Source organism: Bufo bufo, chromosome 1 (genome assembly GCF_905171765.1).
Source record: "Bufo bufo chromosome 1, aBufBuf1.1, whole genome shotgun sequence".
Taxonomy (NCBI): Eukaryota; Metazoa; Chordata; class Amphibia; order Anura; family Bufonidae; genus Bufo; species Bufo bufo.
The window spans coordinates 151690460-151709605 of record NC_053389.1 but is presented as its reverse complement, the minus strand read 5'-3'; the positions used below and the strand labels follow the sequence as shown (position 1 = coordinate 151709605).

Below are 19146 nucleotides of genomic sequence, written 5' to 3'. Positions count from 1 at the left end.
CCCATGTTCTCAGCTCTATACCCAAAATCCCGGTGACAGGTTCCCTTTAACCTCTTAAGGACATAGGGCGTACAGGTACGCCCTTGTGCCCTGGTACTTAAGGACACAGGGCGTACATGTACGCCCTGTGTATTTTCGATCACTGCCGTGCGGCTGGCAGTGATCGGAACCCGGTGCCTGCTCAAATCATTGAGCAGGCACCTAGGCTAAATGCGCGGGGGGGTCCCGTGACCCCCCCATGTCGGCGATCGCGGCAAACCGCAGGTCAATTCAGACCTGCGGTTTGCTGCGATTTCTGAAGTTTCTGGTCCCCGCAGTCCCTGACCGCGGGGATCAGAAACTTTATATGCCAAAAAAAAAGTTTTATTTACCCCCCCCCTGCACCCCCGAATGATTTTTATGGTGGCGGGAGGTGCAGGGGGAGGGTTGCGGGCGGTGTGGGCGGTGCGGGAGGCGGGCGGTGCGGCAGGCGGGATCGCGATCCCCCGCCCGCCTCCCCTTGTATAATCGTTGGTGTCTAGTGGGGATACCAGGGTGCCAGCACATTGCTGGCACCCTGGTATAAACGGCTGACATCTGCGATGCGATGTCAGCCGTTTAACCCTTTCCATACAGCGGTCCGTACGGACCGCTGTATGGAAAAGGTTAACAGCGCAGGGAGCTCCCTCCCTCTCCCATCGGGGGGCTGCTGTGCCTTTGCAGCCCCCCGATGGGGAGGGAGAGAGCCCCCAGAGAGATCCCCTCCTTACCCTTCCCCGTCTGCGAAGTTCTGAGCAGTACTGAGCAGACGGGGAAGGTTCCCATGGCAACAGGACGCCTCTCAGGCGTCCTGCTGTCCATGGTGCTGAACAGATCTGTGCTGAAAGGCATAGATCTGTTCAGTGTAAGTAAAATACAGTACAGAACAATATATATTATACTGTACTGTATTATACAGACATCAGACCCACTGGATCTTCAAGAACCAAGTGGGTCTGGGTCAAAAAAAAGTGAATAAAAGTGAAAAAAAAGTAAAAATCAAAAAACACATTTATCACTGATAAAAAATGAAAAAAATAAAATTCCCTACACATGTTTGGTATCGCCGCGTCCGTAACGACCTGATCTATAAAACGGTCATGTTACTTTACCCGAACGGTGAACACCATAAAAATAAAAAATAAAAAACTATGATGAAATTGAAATTTTGCCCACCTTACTTCCCAAAAAAGGTAATAAAAGTGATCAAAAAAGTCGCATGTACGCCAAAATTGTAACAATCAAACCGTCATCTCATCCCGCAAAAATCATACCCTACCCAAGATAATCGCCCAAAAACTGAAAAAACTATGGCTCTTAGACTATGGAAACACTAAAACATGATTTTTTTTGTTTCAAAAATGAAATCATTGTGTAAAACTTACATAAATAAAAAAAAAGTATACATATTAGGTATCGCCGCGTCCGTATCGCCCGGCTCTATAAAAATATCACATGATCTAACCCCTCAGATGACCACCGTAAAAAAATAAAAATAAAAACGGTGTAAAAAAAGCCATTTTTTGTCATCTTACGTCACAAAAAGTGTAATAGCAAGCAATCAAAAAGTCATATGCACCCCAAAATAGATGCCAATCAAACCGTCATCTCATCCCGCAAAAAATGAGACCCTACTTAAGATAATCGCCCAAAAACTGAAAAAACTATGGCTCTTAGACTATGGAGACACTAAAACATTTTTTTGGTTTTAAAAATGAAATCATTGTGTAAAACTTACATAAATAAAAAAAATTGTATACATATTAGGTATCTCCGCGTCCGTGACAACCTGCTCTATAAAATTACCACATGATCTAACCTGTCAGATGAATGTTGTAAATAACAAAAAAAAACGGTGCCAAAAAAGATATTTCTTGTTACCTTGCCGCACAAAAAGTGTAATATAGAGCAACCAAAAATCATATGTACCCTAAACTAGTACCAACAAAACTGCCACCCTATCCCGTAGTTTCTAAAATGGGGTCACTTTTTTGGAGTTTCTACTCTAGGGGTGCATCAGGGGGGCTTCAAATGGGACATGGTGTCAAAAAAAACAGTCCAGCAAAATATGCCTTCCAAAAACCATATGGTGTTCCTTTCCTTCTGCGCCCTGCCGTGTGCCCGTACAGCTGTTTACGACCACATATGGGGTGTTTCTGTAAACTACAGAATTAGGGCCATAAATAATGAGTTTTGTTTGGCTGTTAACCCTTGCTTTGTAACTGGAAAAAAAATATTAAAATGGAAAATCTGCCAAAAAAGTGAAATTTTGAAATTGTATCTCTATTTTCCATTAAATCTTGTGCAACACCTAAAGGGTTAACAAAGTTTGTAAAATCAGTTTTGAATACCTTGAGGGGTGTAGTTTCTTAGATGGGGTCACTTTTATGGAGTTTATAATCTAGGGGTGCATCAGGGGGGCTTCAAATGGGACATGGTGCCAAAAAACCAGTCCAGCAAAATCAGCCCTCCAAAAACCAAACGGCGCACCTTTCCCTCTACGCCCTACTGTGTGCCCGTACAGTAGTTTACGGCCACATATGGGGTGTTTCTGTAAACAGCAGAGTCAGGGCAATAAAGATACAGTCTTGTTTGGCTGTTAACCCTTGCTTTGTTAGTGGAAAAAATGGGTTAAAATGGAAAATTAGGCAAAAAAATGAAATTCTCAAATTTCATCGCCATTTGCCAATAACTCTTGTGCAACACCTAAAGGGTTAACGACGTATGTAAAATCAGTTTTGAATACCTTGAGGGGTGTAGTTTCTTAGATGGGGTCACTTTTAGGGAGTTTCTCCTCTAGGGGTGCATCAGGGGGCTTCAAATGGGACATGGTGTAAATAAACCAGTCCATAAAAATCAGCCTTCCAAAAACCAAACGGCGCACCTTTCACTCTACGCCCCGCTGTGTGGCCGTACAGTAGTTTACGGCCACATATTGGGTGTTTCTGTAAATGGCAGAGTCAGGGCAATAAAGATACAGTCTTGTTTGGCTGTTAACCCTTGGTTTGTTAGTAGAAAAAATGGGTTAAAATGAAAAATTAGACAAAAAAATGAAATTCTCAAATTTCCTCCCTATTTGCCAATAACTCTTGTGCAACACCTAAAGGGTTAACAACGTATGCAAAATCAGTTTTGAATACCTTGAGGGGTGTAGTTTCTTAGATGGGGTCATTTTTGGGTGGTTTCTATAATGTAAGCCTCGCAAAGTGACTTGAGACCTGAACTGGTCCCTAGAAATTGAGTTTTTGTAAATTTCGGAAAAATTTCAAGATTTGCTTCTAAACTTCTAAGCCTTATAACATCCCCAAAAAATAAAATATCATTCCCAAAACAATTCAAACATGAAGTAGACATATGGGGAATGTAAAGTCATCACAATTTTTGGGGGTATTACTATGTATTACAGAAGTAGAGAAACTGAAACTTTGAAATTTGCAAATTTTTTTCAAATTTTTGTTAAATTAGGTATTTTTTGGTGCAAAAAAATTTTTTTCTTTGACTCCATTTTACCAGTGTCATGAAGTACAATATGTGACGAAAAAACAATCTCAGAACGGCCTGGATAAGTCAAACCGTTTTAAAGTTATCAGCACTTAAAGGGACTCTGGTCAGATTTTCAAAAAATGGCCTGGTCCTAAGGTGTAAAAAGGCTGTGTCCTTAAGGGGTTAAAGGGAACCTGTGACCATGAAACGCAGTTCAATCAGCAGGCAGCATGTTATAGAGCAGGAGGAGCTGAGCAGATTGATATGTTTTGTGGGAAAGTGTCACATAACTTTTATTAAGGCCTCATGAACACGACCGTAACAGGTCCGTGCCCCTATTGCGGTCCGCAATATACGTGTACCGGCCACGTGCACACTGTATTTGGATGCTGACCCATTCACTTGAGTGCTTCCATGGGTTTTCTGTCCTGCCTCCACATTGCAAAAAAGTAGTGCATGCACTGAATAGAGAGTTTAAAGGGGTTGGCCATTTGGGGTCATATTGCTAGGATAGGCGTCTCATAGTTGTGGCTCCCACCTGTGGGATATGCACCCAATGCATGAGATAGGCCAACCCCTTTAATGCATAATTTCAATGTTTTGCTGAAGCTTTTCACACGCAGCCATATACTTCTGCTCAGCTCCTCCTGCTCTATAACACGCTGCCTGCAGATTGTACTGCATTTCTTGGGGACAGGTTCACATGTCAATGATTTTCTGATTAGAAATCTTTTTGAACAATTCCCTTTATACTTACCTGTCCATGCATGAACCAAAACTTTATTAGAGGGGTTTGCACTTTTTAGATATCAATGACCTATCCTCTCGATAGACGTCCAGTATCAGATCAGTGGAGGTCCAACATCCCCACCGATCAGCAGTTTGTGGCAGGTGCCGGAGACATAGCCCTGGCCAGAGCTGGGAGCAGAGGGCTCTGTCCACTGTGCAGTGGCTGTGCCTGCCTATAACGCAGCTCAGCTTCCATACAAGTGAATATTACAGTCCGCCGGCAAGGCCGTTACACAGGGGATGGAGTGGATGGCTTCTGGATAAGTCTGCTGTTATGGTTCTGATTCTAGTGGCAATATGAGCATCTAGAAACCCCCTTTAAAGGGGCTGTCCAGGTTCAGAGCTGAGCCTGGACATATCCCCTTCTTCCACCACTCGGATCCTCTGAGGTGAGCATTGGAGCATTGCGTGCTCCAATGCTCTCCCTTGCCCTCCTTTTCTGTTTATATTTTTTACACTGCTAGGGTGAGGCTTCCGCCTAGCAGTGTTCCCGGTGATGTCACCAGCACTGATGGGTGGGCTTTAGCGCTACCCTAGCTATTTTACAGGCTAGGGCAGCGCTAAAGCCCGCCCATTAGTTCCGGGGACATCACCGTGAAGAGCCCAGTACGTTACTGGATCTCCAGAAAAAGCTCTTGACCTGCCCGATTCAGCGCATCGGAGGGGCTGATTCGGGGGAGAAGGGGGTACATCCAGATTTAGAGCTGACATGTCAGTGTCTAGCCTGCACAGGACAGCAGAGTTTAGAGAGTGAGTTTTTATGATTATAATAATAATTCTAATTTCCAAGCACCTAAACCACTAATGAGAACAGAGGGAAATGATCAAGTTAGGGGCTGGGTTTTCTTGCAGCCTACTTTGGGTCTCTATAAAATACCAGCATGAGTTTTGTGTGGCATGGAAAGATTCAATATGATGCAGAAAGTCCTTCTAAATATCGTCTAAGTAAAATAATAGCATGTATCTATTAACCCTTGATTGATGAGGGCTACTAGACACTGCATAGCGGCCATAAGCCAATAAACGCGTATATATTAGCCATTATGGTCTCTCGGTGGCAATATACCATTAGATTGACTGACTAGTATAGCGTAGGTGAAGGCATTAACCTGTTTGCCCTGCACTACCTGGGTAAGCAGCCTCCCTCCATGGTGACCTCAGGACAACGCATTCACCTGGGGGTCTTTATTCCCCATCCCAGCGACGCTGCAAAACATCTTTCTATTTTCAAGCCCATTACTCTCATTCTTCCTGGAAGATGTGGGCTCCCGGCGGAGGAAGATATGATAAATCATTGTGTGTTTTTCTTTTTTTTCTTTAAGGATAGAGAGATTACGGTAGTTTGTGGGGGGGGGGGCAGGAGGGCTCCCCCCTGAGACGTGTATTTACACCAGATACACACACGTGCCTGCTCCTATGTCTATTAGGATGAGAATAGATACAGGGACTCAGCTGGGCCCCGGGTGTTGCATCAGGGTCTGTGCAGCTCATCTGGTCCAGGTGTTGCATCAGTATGCCAGGACTCAGCGGAATGACATTGCTTCATGCTCTGCGCCGAGGGGAGGACACCGAGCTGCTCTGTAATGAAGTCTGAGCCGAGGACCATTACCAAGTACTGCATTAACCCCCTATTTACAGGAGCCCTATAGGTGTCCTTACTGGTAATTTGCTGGAATTTAATTTCTTTTTGGACATAGTAGGAAAAATACATATGAAAATATAAAATCGTAATGGTCACGCAGTGCTCTGCACGTTTTTTTGGACAACCTTTTTGTTAGGCCTCAAGTGTGAAACTCTGGCACGCTTTTCCAGCAGACAAACGGAGAAGCGTTCGGACACAGACAGCAGCATGCAGCGGTTTGTGTCTGGCCGACACTCCTCTTGTCTTCCAGTACAGCATACAGATCTCTGCCGGACCCCATTATACTTAATGGGGATGGCGGACATAGCGTACGCATCTGGCAGTGCCAGATCCAGTGAACTTCTGGGGGCTAAATACTAGCAGCAAGTGTTCAGTTTCCCTGAAGCGCTACTGCAGGGGTAATTAAGATTTGCATTGGAGCTTATAGGCTTTCCATGTAATGCATGGACTTACAGGACCCCCAGAAAGAGAGATGCTCTTTGTCCCCACACTCTCCTGACTGTCCTAAATCAGGGGTGCTGGGGTGGATTGAGAACTTAAAGTGGCCCCGGAAAAAAAAACTCCTAACAGTGGCCCCAGGTTGTAGGGAGATCCAAATTGACAGAAGGCTGGGTAACACAAATAGGTGGGTGTTGTTAGAGGCGGTGCTGGAGGTGTGGCAGAGAAAGGAGAAGTGCATTATGGGTTTGGTTGGATACAGGAACAGGAAGTGCTACGTGTAAGCCAGAGGGATTGGTTTACATGGTGGAAATTGGAAAAAAAAAAGGGTGGGGAAGATGAGCTAAGAGACTACATGAACATATCTGTTAAAAATCCCAGTAATCCCAGAAAACTGTTTTAAATGTTTTTTTGTTTGTTTTTTCCTAAAGGAGCTATCCCCTGTGATCGGACAGCCTTGCCGCCCTGCAAAGAGGCAACCCTAACTGATTTAACATCCAGCTATGTATGAGAAGGTTTCATGTATGGCAGATATCCATGCCTGCTGTACAGGTGTCTTTTAAAGTGTCATCTGTACCCCGGGGAGGTGCTGATGACACCACAGCGTTGTCTTGCACTAGAACCTCAGGTTGCCATCGCCAGCCTCTTGCACTGGGAGTCCAGGCAGCAATTGCTTAGCAAATTGTCAGAGCCCAACTGGTAGAGTTTTAATTTCTGGTCTGGATATAGATATAAAAATTATTAACCGTTACACCTAGATTCAAAAATGACTAAATATTCCTCATTTTCTGTAAGGTGGTGCATATTCTTATTGGCCAGTCCTTCATATCTGTATTTGGGAAAGCTGTGTGAGAACCTGTACACAGTCACTGACGCTCTGGTTTTTCCGAATTTTGCCAAGCAAATCTGTCCAGTTATGTCGTGATGCCCACCCCACATAAGGTCTCATGCACATGACCGTATCCATTTTGCGGTGGTCAAATCGCAGACCTGCAAAATACGGATCACATCCATGTGCCATCCGGATTTAATTTGTGGGCCATTGTTTTTCATGCAATTTGCGGACATCTTTTTACAGAATGGACATACGCATGCAGAAAGCACACAGATGATCAGTCAATGGGTCTGCAAAAAGTGTGAATGCAGCTGTCATCCGTATTTTGCTGATTGTGAACTGTGATCGTGTGCATGAGGCCTAATTGGCCAGATTAGCCTTTCAGGGCTCCAGGAAAGCTGGGTAACAATTTGCAGGAGCTTTAAAGGGGTTATCCAACCCCTATAATGCCCTCTAAATTGCCTGGGCACCTCATCCAGGTGATACTTACCCTGCTCCTGCTCCCCGCAAGGCCTCCGCTGTATTCTCCTGCGATGCTAGAGAGGCTTGTTCCCATTGCACAGGGAGATGCAGTGGCGGGCATCAGGAGCAACGCGGGGTAAGTATAACCTGTATGAGGTGCCTGGGCATTTTGGGGGGCATTATAGATGTTGGATAACCCCTTTAAGACTGGGGCTACATGGCGACATATGTCTCACGACAGCAAGTCTCGAAAATATTTCACGACAAATGACATTTTTGTGACTTGTCTGCCATTCAAAATTTAGGAGCTGTCCGAGAAAAGTTGCAGGTAAGTCACAGTAGTATACGACGTTCATTGTGGTCTATGAGGGCACACGTGCGGCTTAGAAGTGCAACAGGTTTGGGTTTTCTGCGGCATGGTGCACTGTAACACCACTGACCATCATTACATGTAATGTTCTCCTTGTAGCTGCAGCCTAAGGCCGCTTGTACGCGATGTGGGTGATCGCACATAAGATTGCGGATTTATGTGCGTACCTACAACATATCGGCACCAAAATCTGCAATTTTCTACAGTGTTTTTTGGTGTGGTTTTGTCGCAGATCTCACCCTTCATGTGAAATCCCCAGCTAAATCCAGAAACATAATTGACATGCTGCGGCTTTGGAAATCCACAATGCAGGTCAATTTCTACACGGAAACGATCCTGAAAGTGCACATGAGATTTGTGTGACCTCGCACACTTTGCTGGTACTGTACTATATTGCCGGTTTTCTGTACGGGAATCCGCTCTGAAAAACTGTGCGTATTTCGCAACGTGTGCAGGTGGCCTTATAGTCCAAGCATTCGTGTCCGTGTGTGCTCCATCGTCGAATGTTGTATTCTATCACATATGATGATCCCCCCCAGTATGCCATGGAGAGGACAATTGTAAACTATTATCACTGGTCTTGCGTCATTTGTGTCACATCCAAAACCAATATTATCAAAATTGGAATCATTTTTAATTATTGGAATTGTTAATTGAGGTACTTACAGTACCAATAGCTTGCAGTGACATGTATCACCGTATGCATAGGTAATAAAATTGCATTGAAAAAGTGGTCTTCTGGCCAGTGGTCTTCTTCAAGAATGTGGCCAATGGGCAGAATTTTCAATGTAATTGAAAATATGGTCTGGGTAAAGGGGTGATCTTCTCAAATAGATGGTCTTTGGGAGAAGTTTGTATGTATGTGTATATATATATATATATATATATATATATATTAGGGGTGCACCGAAATGAAAATTCTGGTCCGAAACCGAAACCGAAAATTCAGGATGCCCTTGACCGAAAACCGAAACCGAAACCGAAACTGCCTTTTTGCCCAAATACTTTTAAAATACTTTTTTTTTAATGATTTTATTAATAATTCTTTTTCATGAATGAAATTCATCTGTGGGTGGCGCTGTTATGGAGAGGGGGATCTGTGGGTGGCGCTGTTATGGAGAGGGGGATCTGTGGGTGGCGCTGTTATGGAGAGGGGGATCTGTGGGTGGCGCTGTTATGGAGAGGGGGATCTGTGGGTGGCGCTGTTATGGAGAGGGGGATCTGTGGGTGGCGCTGTTATGGAGAGGGGGATCTGTGGGTGGCGCTATGGAGAGGGGGATCTGTGGGTGGCGCTGTTATGGAGAGGGGGATCTGTGGGTGGCGCTGTTATGGAGAGGGGGATCTGTGGGTGGCGCTGTTATGGAGAGGGGGATCTGTGGGTGGCGCTATGGAAAGGGGGATCTGTGGGTGGCGCTATGGAGAGGGGGATCTGTGGGTGGCGCTGTTATGGAGAGGGGGATCTGTGGGTGGCGCTGTTATGGAGAGGGGGATCTGTGGGTGGCGCTGTTATGGAGAGGGGGATCTGTGGGTGGCACTGTTATGGAGAGGGGGATCTGTGGGTGGCGCTGTTATGGAGAGGGGGATCTGTGGGTGGCTCTGTTATGGAGGGGGGGATATGTGCACTGTTATGGGCATAACAGTGCACAGATCCCTTTCCCCATAACAGTGCACAGATCCCTTTCCCCATAACAGTGCACAGATCCCTTTCCCCATAACAGTGCACAGATCCCTTTCCCCATAACAGTGCACAGATCCCTTTCCCCATAACAGTGCACAGATCCCCCCTCCCCATAGCAGTGCACAGATCCCCCCTCCCCATAGCAGTGCCATAGACCGATCCCCCTACCCATAACAGCCCCGGCCCTGCTGCTCACAGCAGACTAATCACTCACTACATCTTAATTTTACCTTACAATCGTGAGGCTCCAGTAACTAACAACTCTGCAGGCAGAGCGGAGGGCGGCGTAACGTCACTTACTCACGTGACGCACCTGCTCCGCCCACTTTATGAATGAAGGAGGCGGAGCAGGCGCGTCACGTGAGTAAGTGACGTTACGCCGCCCTCCGCTCTGCCTGCAGAGTTGTTAGTTACTGGAGCCTCACGATTGTAAGGTAAAATTAAGATGCAGTGACAAAGTAAACCGCCCGCCCGGCGCCCGCCCGCAGATGGTGGGTGACAAATCCCACACCCCATATTTTCGGCCGATATGTAACAATATCGGCCGAAGTGGATTAGGTGCATTTTCGGCCGATATTTTCGGCTGCCGAAATTTCGGTGCACCCCTAATATATATATATATATAATCTGCTGCTGTGCTAAGGGGAGGGGTGTTAAACCCATAAACAATGTGATATATAATATTTTTCCCTCGCCCCTTTTAAATAAATACCGATCAGCTTTATGTGCAGAGACAATAGGAGCCGTTGGCTTAAATTTGCAGTTTACAGTATTTATGGCTGTAATATGAAGGTGCTGGCATCGTAATTTCATGCCCCAATGAGAAGAGCAAGGTCGAGGAGAATGCCTCTATCCACATCTGCTAACACACTAACTCATAAACAAGAGCCGTCTGTATCAGGTAGCACAGAATACGCTCGCCTAATGAAATACAGCACAGCTTTCCATTACTGTTAGTTTTTACTGTGTCGTCATTACGTGTAATTTATGTTTAAAAAATTCAATTTTATACAGGGCTCTGGGAAATAGGGGTCTTAAGGGTCAGCCGGGGACTTTTAACGGCTTTCTCACCCTGCATGCTCTTCCAACTCCACCTTAACCCTTTCATTACCACCTCCGCAGCCTGCGGCACCTCGCCCAGCGACTTTGGGGGGGGGGGGGGAGGGCGCTGCGCTGCGTAACTCACCTGTAGGTAATTTTTCAGGGTTAATAACTAATGAGGTGGCAACGTGATCTATTATTCTTTCCTTCCGACCCACCCAAGTTAAAGTAGAAAGTGGTCATAGTTATCAGCTGTGAGACACCGATGTAGCAGAGCGTAGTTTGTCGTTTAGCACATCTCACGGCGATATTACCACGTGTGTTCTGTAACTTTACATTTGACTATATAGGGGTTATTACTACTATTATGTATTACTACTCGGAGTCATTAAAATGTCCAACTAATACAGCTCTTCGGGAGACAAACTCGGCTCTGCTACGTGTGTTCATTAGACCAGGTGACCCATAGACAGAAGACCAGTGCTGTGAAAAGTCGTTAAGGTTTTAGGACCCAACAAACATTGCGATAAAAGATCGCTGACACTTGGCCGGGACTCTAATGTGTCTGATGGTAAAGTCAGTGAGGCTGACCCAAAAGCCAAGAAACTGGCAAACGACCAGCAGGGGTTGACAGAACTAATGGTTTCCATTTCTGTGCAGCTTACTAAACTACATAGCTGAAACATCACAGAGCAGATATCGTAAACGTGTGATACATCTGTCCGTCCATCCATCCATCATTTTAGCTGTAAGCTACAGACTGTATTACACTTCAGAGCTGCATTCACAGTTCTGCTGATTGAAACTGGAAACCATCAACAAGTTTGATGACAGACACTCCTAACTTTGCCGAGCTTCTATAAAGCACGAGGGAGGGTTAGTTTTTCCTACAGCCGACTCCTGTACAGTGCTTGCGGTAAATCCACACATCCCAGGATGCAATGCATACGGGTTTGCTCTGTGAAGACCCTGAACAAGTAAGGGATGCTGGTGAATGCAGTTCTATATCAAAACTGTGAAATGGTATATAAAGATAGAGATGCACTTAAAAGGGGTCACTTCAGCAAATGGCATTTATCCTGTAGACAGCTTTAATACAAGGCACTTACTAATGTGTAGTGATTGTCCATATTGCTTCCTTTGCTGGCCGGGACTGTGGGGACACGCATGCGCAGCACCTTCTGTCCTGGCCACCTCATATCTGCGCAGCAGCAGTGGCTGTAACCCTTGGAAACGAGCAGTGTATAATGTGATGGGAAAATGAATCCAGCCAGCAAAGAAGGCAATATGGACAAGCAGTATACATTAGTAAATACTATTAAATGAAGTCAGACGATCCCTTTAAGCAATAGCCTTATATAATACAATTGGAATTGCCATGATTACGGATCTGATTAGGGTCCAGGGGACCTGTGGCAGCCTGTATTCTGGAGATTCTTTGTTAAAGACCAATACATCAACAGAGTACAGGATGCAATCAGTGACATGTGTATTCTGCTGGCAGCCATAGGGGTCATGTAGTGCCCAGAAGGTCACAGCATCTGTGTAGGCAATGCTTCCTTATATTGGGCAATCGCTACTAATGCAATTCCATAGTCTTGTTTGCAATGGGCTATTAATAAAAAATAGAAGTGTACTGTTATATTTAGGGCTATAAGGTGCTCCCACATAATATTTCTGAAGTGAGTCTTATGGTGTGAAAAATAAAACAGTATAGATAGAAAAATGGCTTCCAGTCTGTAATACATTGTCTAAGAAGCTGCTGCCATCCTAAGGTTGATGGTTACTCTGTGACTGCCAGGCATCTCGCCCTGCCGAGTCCTTGCCTTGTGTCCCCTTGGTGTCTCGCAGATTATTCAGCTCAGATAGCAATCAACTGGGAGACGCGTGTGTCTAATTTGCATTAGATTATTCGAAACAAAAAAAAAAAAAAGAAAGAAAAACCTGCATTAGTCAGGCTGGTGATAAACAACGGCAAGGAGTTTATAATATCAGCCAACGCTGCAACGTCCTTCTCCCTCGGACGATCTGCTCTCGTTAACCTTTTGTCATCCGTCTGTACAGAGTTGATACAGGTTTCATGTCCTGTGAATTACATATATACATTTCAGGTTATTAAATATTTGCAATGAATGCTGAGACGGCAGTTCACATAATATTGACTTGTGGCGCACTCCGTGTATATTAGAAATATCCCGTTATCCTTTTGTTGTAGTAATGGAATCTTCTAGAAGCCATTCTCATTTTAAGTTGTGAAGGAGTAGTCCTTGAAGAGTATCGGATTTAAAATATAAAAATTACCATACTCTTTTTGATCCTTTTTATTCTACGTATGGGACAGTATTCAGTATTATAGCAGTTATATTATATTCTTGTACATAGGAGGTAGTATTATACTAGTTATATTCCTTTATATATAGTGCCTTGCAAAAGTGTTCACCCCCTTGACTTTTTTCATGTTTTGTTACATTACAGCCTTAATTTCAGTGTTTTGTTAATCTGAATTTTATGTGATGGTTCAGAACACAATAGTCTAGGTTGGTGAAGTGAAATGAGAAAAATATATAAATAAAACTATTGTTTAGAAATAGAAAACAGAAAATTGGCATGTACGTATGTATTCACCCCCTTTGTTAGAAAGCCCATAAAAAGCTCTGGTGCAACCAATTACTTTCAGAAGTCACATAATTGATGTCACCTGTGTGCAATCGAAGTGTCACATGATCTGTCATTACATATACACACCTTTTGTGAAAGGCCCCAGAGGCTTTAACACCTAAGCAAGAGGCATCACTAACCAAACACTGCCTTGAAGACCAAGGAACTCTCCAAACAAGTAAGGGACAATGTTGTTGAGAAGTATAAGTCACGGTTAGGTTATAAAAAAAATATATTCAAATCTTTGATGATCCCCAGGAGCACCATCAAATCTATCATAACCAAATGGAAATAACATGGCACAACAGCAAACCTGCCAAGAGACGATCACCCACCAAAACTCACAGACCGGGCAAGGAGGGCATTAAACAGAGAGGAAGCACAGAGACCTAAGGTAACCCTGGAGGAGCTGCAGAGTTCCACAGCAGAGACTGGAGTATCTGTACATAGGACGACAATAAACCGTACGCTCCATAGAGTTGGCCAGAAGAAAGCCATTACTTTCAGCTAAAAACAAAGACTCCCAAAATGTATGGAGGAAGGTGCTCTGGTCTGATGAGACTAAAATTTTACTTTTCGGCCATCAAAGAAAAACGCTATGTCTGGTGCAAACCCAACACATCACATCACCCAAAGAACACCATCCCCACAGTGAAACATGGTGGTGGCAGCATCATGCTGTGGGGATGTTTTTCAGCAGCCGGGACTGGGAAACTGGTCAGAGTTGAGAGACAGATGGATGGTGCTAAATACATGGATATTCTTGAGCAAAACTTGTACCACTCTGTGCGTGATCTGAGGCCAGGGCGGGGAGGTTCACCTTCCAGCAGGACAATGTCCCCAAACACACTGCTAAGCAACACGAGTGGTTTAAGGGGAAACATGTAAATGTGTTGGAATGGCCTAGTCAAAGCCCAGATCTCAATCCAATAGAAAATCTGTGGTCAGACTTAGGCTACTTTCACACTTGCGTTAGGTGCGGATCCGTCTGGTATCTGCACAGACGGATCCGCACCTATAAATGCCAACGATGGTATCCGTTCAGTGCGGATCTGTCTGCATAACAGCTTTTTCAGATCTGAGTTTTCACAATCGTGAAAACTGAGATCCGACAGTATATTCTAACATAGAGGCGTTCCCATGGTGATGGGGACGCTTCAAGTTAGAATATACTAAGAACTGTGTACATAACTGCCCCCTGCTGCCTGGCAGCACCAGATCTATTACAGGGGGCTGTGATCCGCACAATTAACCCCTCAGGTGCTGCACCTGAGGGGTTAATTGTGCGGATCTCAGCCCCCTGATCGGGCCCCCAGTGCGGCCCCCCTCCCTCCCCAGTATTAAAAACATTGGTGGCAGTGGCCACAGGCTAACAACCCCCCTCCCCCCCCCCTTCATTGGTGGCAGCGGAGCGGCATTTCCGATCGGAGTCCCAGTTTAATCGCTGGGGCTCCGATCGGTTACCATGGCAGCCAGGACGCTACTGCAGTCCTGGCTGTTATGGTTACTTAGCTTATACTTACATGTGCTGTCTGTGGTCGGCCAGCGCTCCTCCTACTGGTAAGTGACAGGTCTGTGCGATGCTTTTAATACTGGGGAGGGAGGGAGGGGGGGCCGCACTGGCCACCAATGCTTTTAATACTGGGGAGGGGGGGGGGGGCGCACTGGCCACCAATGCTTTTAATATTGGGGAGGGAGGGGGGGGGGGTCTGGCCCCTGCTGCCTGGCAGCACCCGATCAGGGGGCTGAGATCCGCACAATTAACCCCTCAGGTGCAGCACCTGAGGGGTTAATTGTGCGGATCACAGCCCCCTGTAATAGATCTGGTGCTGCCAGGCAGCAGGGGGCAGTTATGTACACAGTTCTTAGTATATTCTAACTTGAAGCGTCCCCATCACTATGGGAACGCCTCTGTGTTAGAATATACTGTTGGGTCTGAGTTTTCATGATCTAACTCAAATCCGATGGTATATTCTAACATAGAGGCGTTCCCATGGTGATGGGGGCGCTTCAAGTTAAAATATACCATCGGATTGGCGAAAACTCAGATCCGATGGTATATTAATAGGGACTCCTGACTTTACATTGAAAGTCAATGGATGGATCCATTTGCAATTGCACCATATTGTGTCAACGTCAAACGGATCCGTCCCCATTGACTTGCATTGTAAGTCAGGATGGATCCGTTTGGCTCCGCACACTCAGGCGGACACCAAAACGCTGCAAGCAGCGTTTTGGTGTCCGCCTCCAGAGCGGAATGGAGGCGGAACGGAGACAAACTGATGCATTCGGAACGGATCCTTATCCATTCAGAATGCATTGGGGATGAACGGATCCGTTCGGGGCCGCTTGTGAGAGCCCTCAAACGGATCTCACAAGCGGAACCCCAAACGCAAGTGTGAAAGTAGCCTTAAAGATTGCGGTTCACAAGTGCAAACCATCCAACTTGAAGGAGCTGGAGCAGTTTTGCAAGGAGGAATGGGCAAAAATCCCAGTGGTAAGATGTGGCAAGCTCAGAGACTTATCCAAAGCAACTTGGAGCTGTGATTTCCGCAAAAGGTGGTTCTGCAAAGTATTGACTTTAGGGGGTGAATAGTTCTGCACATTGACTTTTTCTGTTATTTTGTCCTATGTTATTTGCTTCACAATAAAAAAATATATAAAAAAATCGTCAAAGTTGTGGGCATGTTCTGTAAATTAAATGATGCAAATCCTCAAACAATCCATGTTAATTCCAGGTTGTGAGGTACCAAAACACGAAAAAAGTCAAGGGGAGTGAATACTTTTGCAAGGTACTATAGGGGGTAGTGTTACTGTATATTCTTGTACACTGGAGGTCTTATAGTAGTTATATTCCTATATATAGGGGTAGTATTATAGTAGTTATATTCTTTACACATGAGGCAGTGTTATAGAAGTCATATTCCTGTATATAGGGAACAGTATTCATAGTAGTTATAGATATGTACCTAGGGGATAGTGTTATAGTAGTTATTCTTGTACACTGGAGAGGCAGTATTATAGTAGTTATATTCTTGTACACCTGAGGCAGTATTATAGTAGTTACAGACTTGTACATATGAGGTAGTCTTATAGTAGTTATATTCCTATATATAGGAGGTAGTATTATAGTAGTTATATTATTGTACATTTGAGGCAGTGTTATAGTAGTTATATTACTGTATATAGGGAACAGTATTATAGTAGTTATAGATTTGTACCTAGCGGATAGTATTATAGTAGTTATAGTCTTGTACATACAGTTAGAGGTAGTCTTATAGTAATTATATTCCTGTATATAGGGCTAGTATTATAGTAGTTATATTATAATACACTTGAGGCAGTATTATAGTAGTTATAGTCTTGTACACAGGAGGCATTATTATAGTTATATTCACACACTGCTGTATAGCACATACACATAAAATTAGCATGGCATCTTTTATATCACAAAAAGAACTTCCCTGCCATTCACTGAGTGGGACCAGCCACTTGACTCCTAAATACATCTTATAATGAATCGTACAAAACCTTATATCGGTTTGCTCAGCTCTTCTTTAATTAAACATTAAGAAAACGTGTCAGGCTTTTCATCCTTTTCTGGTATTATAGGTCATTACATCACCCACACTTGGTGTGAAATTTTCCCAGGTAATTTATATAAGTACAACCCCTACATGCGGTTAGATAGAACCTTATTTATGCAAGGCAATTATATTTATACATGTAGTTCATCTTTCAATGACAGGTTAAATTAGCTATAATTAAAGGCATATTAGCATTCTTTACTATTTCTATGATACGACGACATTTGTTTTTGTTTATTCATTTATGGACCATAGCATCAGTTTATCCAGCATGTTCTATTAGGCAAAACATGCTGCACACAGTGATGTTCTGGATCGGTAATATTGTGGCCATGGAAATTTACAGGAATGATCTTGCACTGGTAGATTTTCTACTTGTAATATGTGCCCCCATATTATTCAGAAAAGAAAGGGAGTCTGCCGTCTGTAATGGTGCCCATATTTGAATTGGATTGGGCAAACACTTGCTTGGTTCAAGAAGAGAAGGGTTGTCTCAGGGTGAGTCTAGGTTCACATCTGTCGATTCAGTTATGGGCCTCTGTCGCAGATACAGGCAGATATATACGGGACAGAATTAGGCAGACCCCATTATAGTCAGTGGGGTCTGTCAAGCGCTGTTGATGCCCTGCATCTGCTGGATCAGCATTTCCATTTTATCGTCGTTTTTTTTTCGCAATTTTTTTTGTTCCTAGGCCAGAAGACCTAGACTTAGTGAGCCAAAATGAATAACTCTCTCACAACATCTGTACTGTTATGTCCTGAAGGAACCTGTTCCATGCTTACTTAGTCAATGAAATTCACCATTTAACACTACAGCTTTTTTGCAAAACTGTGTCTCTATGGTTACAGACTGCAAACAAACCCTGTGTAGTCTGATCATGCAATCAAATTCCCTTCCATCTGTTCCCTACTTTTTGCTTACCATTCAGAGTGTATATTAGCCAGAAGTAAGCAGGGCTGGAGCCATTCGTAGAAGGGAGTGGACAAGCAGCTGAAAAAGCAGCGACAAGTATAGACTATGAGCTTATGACTCCAGGCTTGCCTCTTGGCTCCCCTTCTGGTACCACTCAAGCTCTGCTGTACGGTGTCCTGATGCCGTTCAGCATCAGGATGTAGTGCACAGTAGTGCCCTCTGCGGCCTGACCGTACAGTGACACCCAGAGCTGAAGAGCAGCCATAGAAGACTATAAAAAGTTTGTGCTGCTCCAGCTACATGTGTGCGCTGTTCTTCAGCTTGAGTCACATATGTATAGGGATTGACTGTTAGGGTGCATTCACACGACCGTATGTATTTTGCAGCCTGCAAAATGCGGATCCGCTAAAAATATACAGTCGACATTCGTGTGACGTTCATGTTGCATCTGTTTTTTTTTTTTTTTTTTGTGTGTGTGTGGAACCATTGTAACAATTTCTATTCTTGTCCGCAAACCGGACATTTTCTATCTTTTTTGCGGGACCATGTAACAGACACACAGTGTGCAGTCCATTTTTATTTTTAATTTTTTGCAGATCCATAGAAATTTATGAGTCCGTGTGCAATCCGCAAAAATTATGGATCAGATGCGGTGCAAGAATATGGTTGTGTGAAGGCACAGTTATTTATATTTTGCTACAATAGTGGTTTTAAGGCAGGTGGACGTGGGAAACGGATGGAAAGAGCTTATGACTGGAGGGTCAGACTACACAGTGTTTGTTTGTAGTCTGTTACTATGGAGACACATAGGTTGAAGAAGATTTTTAATCAACACTGCTGGTAAAGTTGCCTTTTTTGTTTTGTTTTATACACTGGAGTAATAACAGTGGCACCGTCTGTATGACGATGAGAAAATGAAGTCGCCCCCTTTGTGAAAGCATGTTAAAGTTATGTCAAGTCCACAATGACAAAGAAACTTCATGTCTTAAGGAGGAGAGTTTAAACGGGCGACATTTTGCTTCTGGGACTGTTTGGTATTCTTTGGATTTTGCTCTTTTTTCCTATAATCACTCAATGTGCATTTGATTTTCTTTTTATTTCTTCTTTTGTCATAAAACGTCGACTTCCTCTCCTTTCCTCCAGTAATGATGCGCGTTAACGAGCTCCCTCTTTACATAATTAGCTTTGGTTAGTTTTCTTCTGTTTTGTCTGGATTCATTGCATCTTACGTG

The 19146-nt window shown here is 44.1% G+C and overlaps 1 protein-coding gene across 1 annotated transcript in view; it reads left to right on the top strand.

Moving 5' to 3' along the window:
• Positions 1 to 19146, top strand: part of PEX14 (peroxisomal biogenesis factor 14) — a 142935-nt gene that overhangs the window by 96782 nt on the left and 27007 nt on the right. The window lies entirely within an intron of this gene.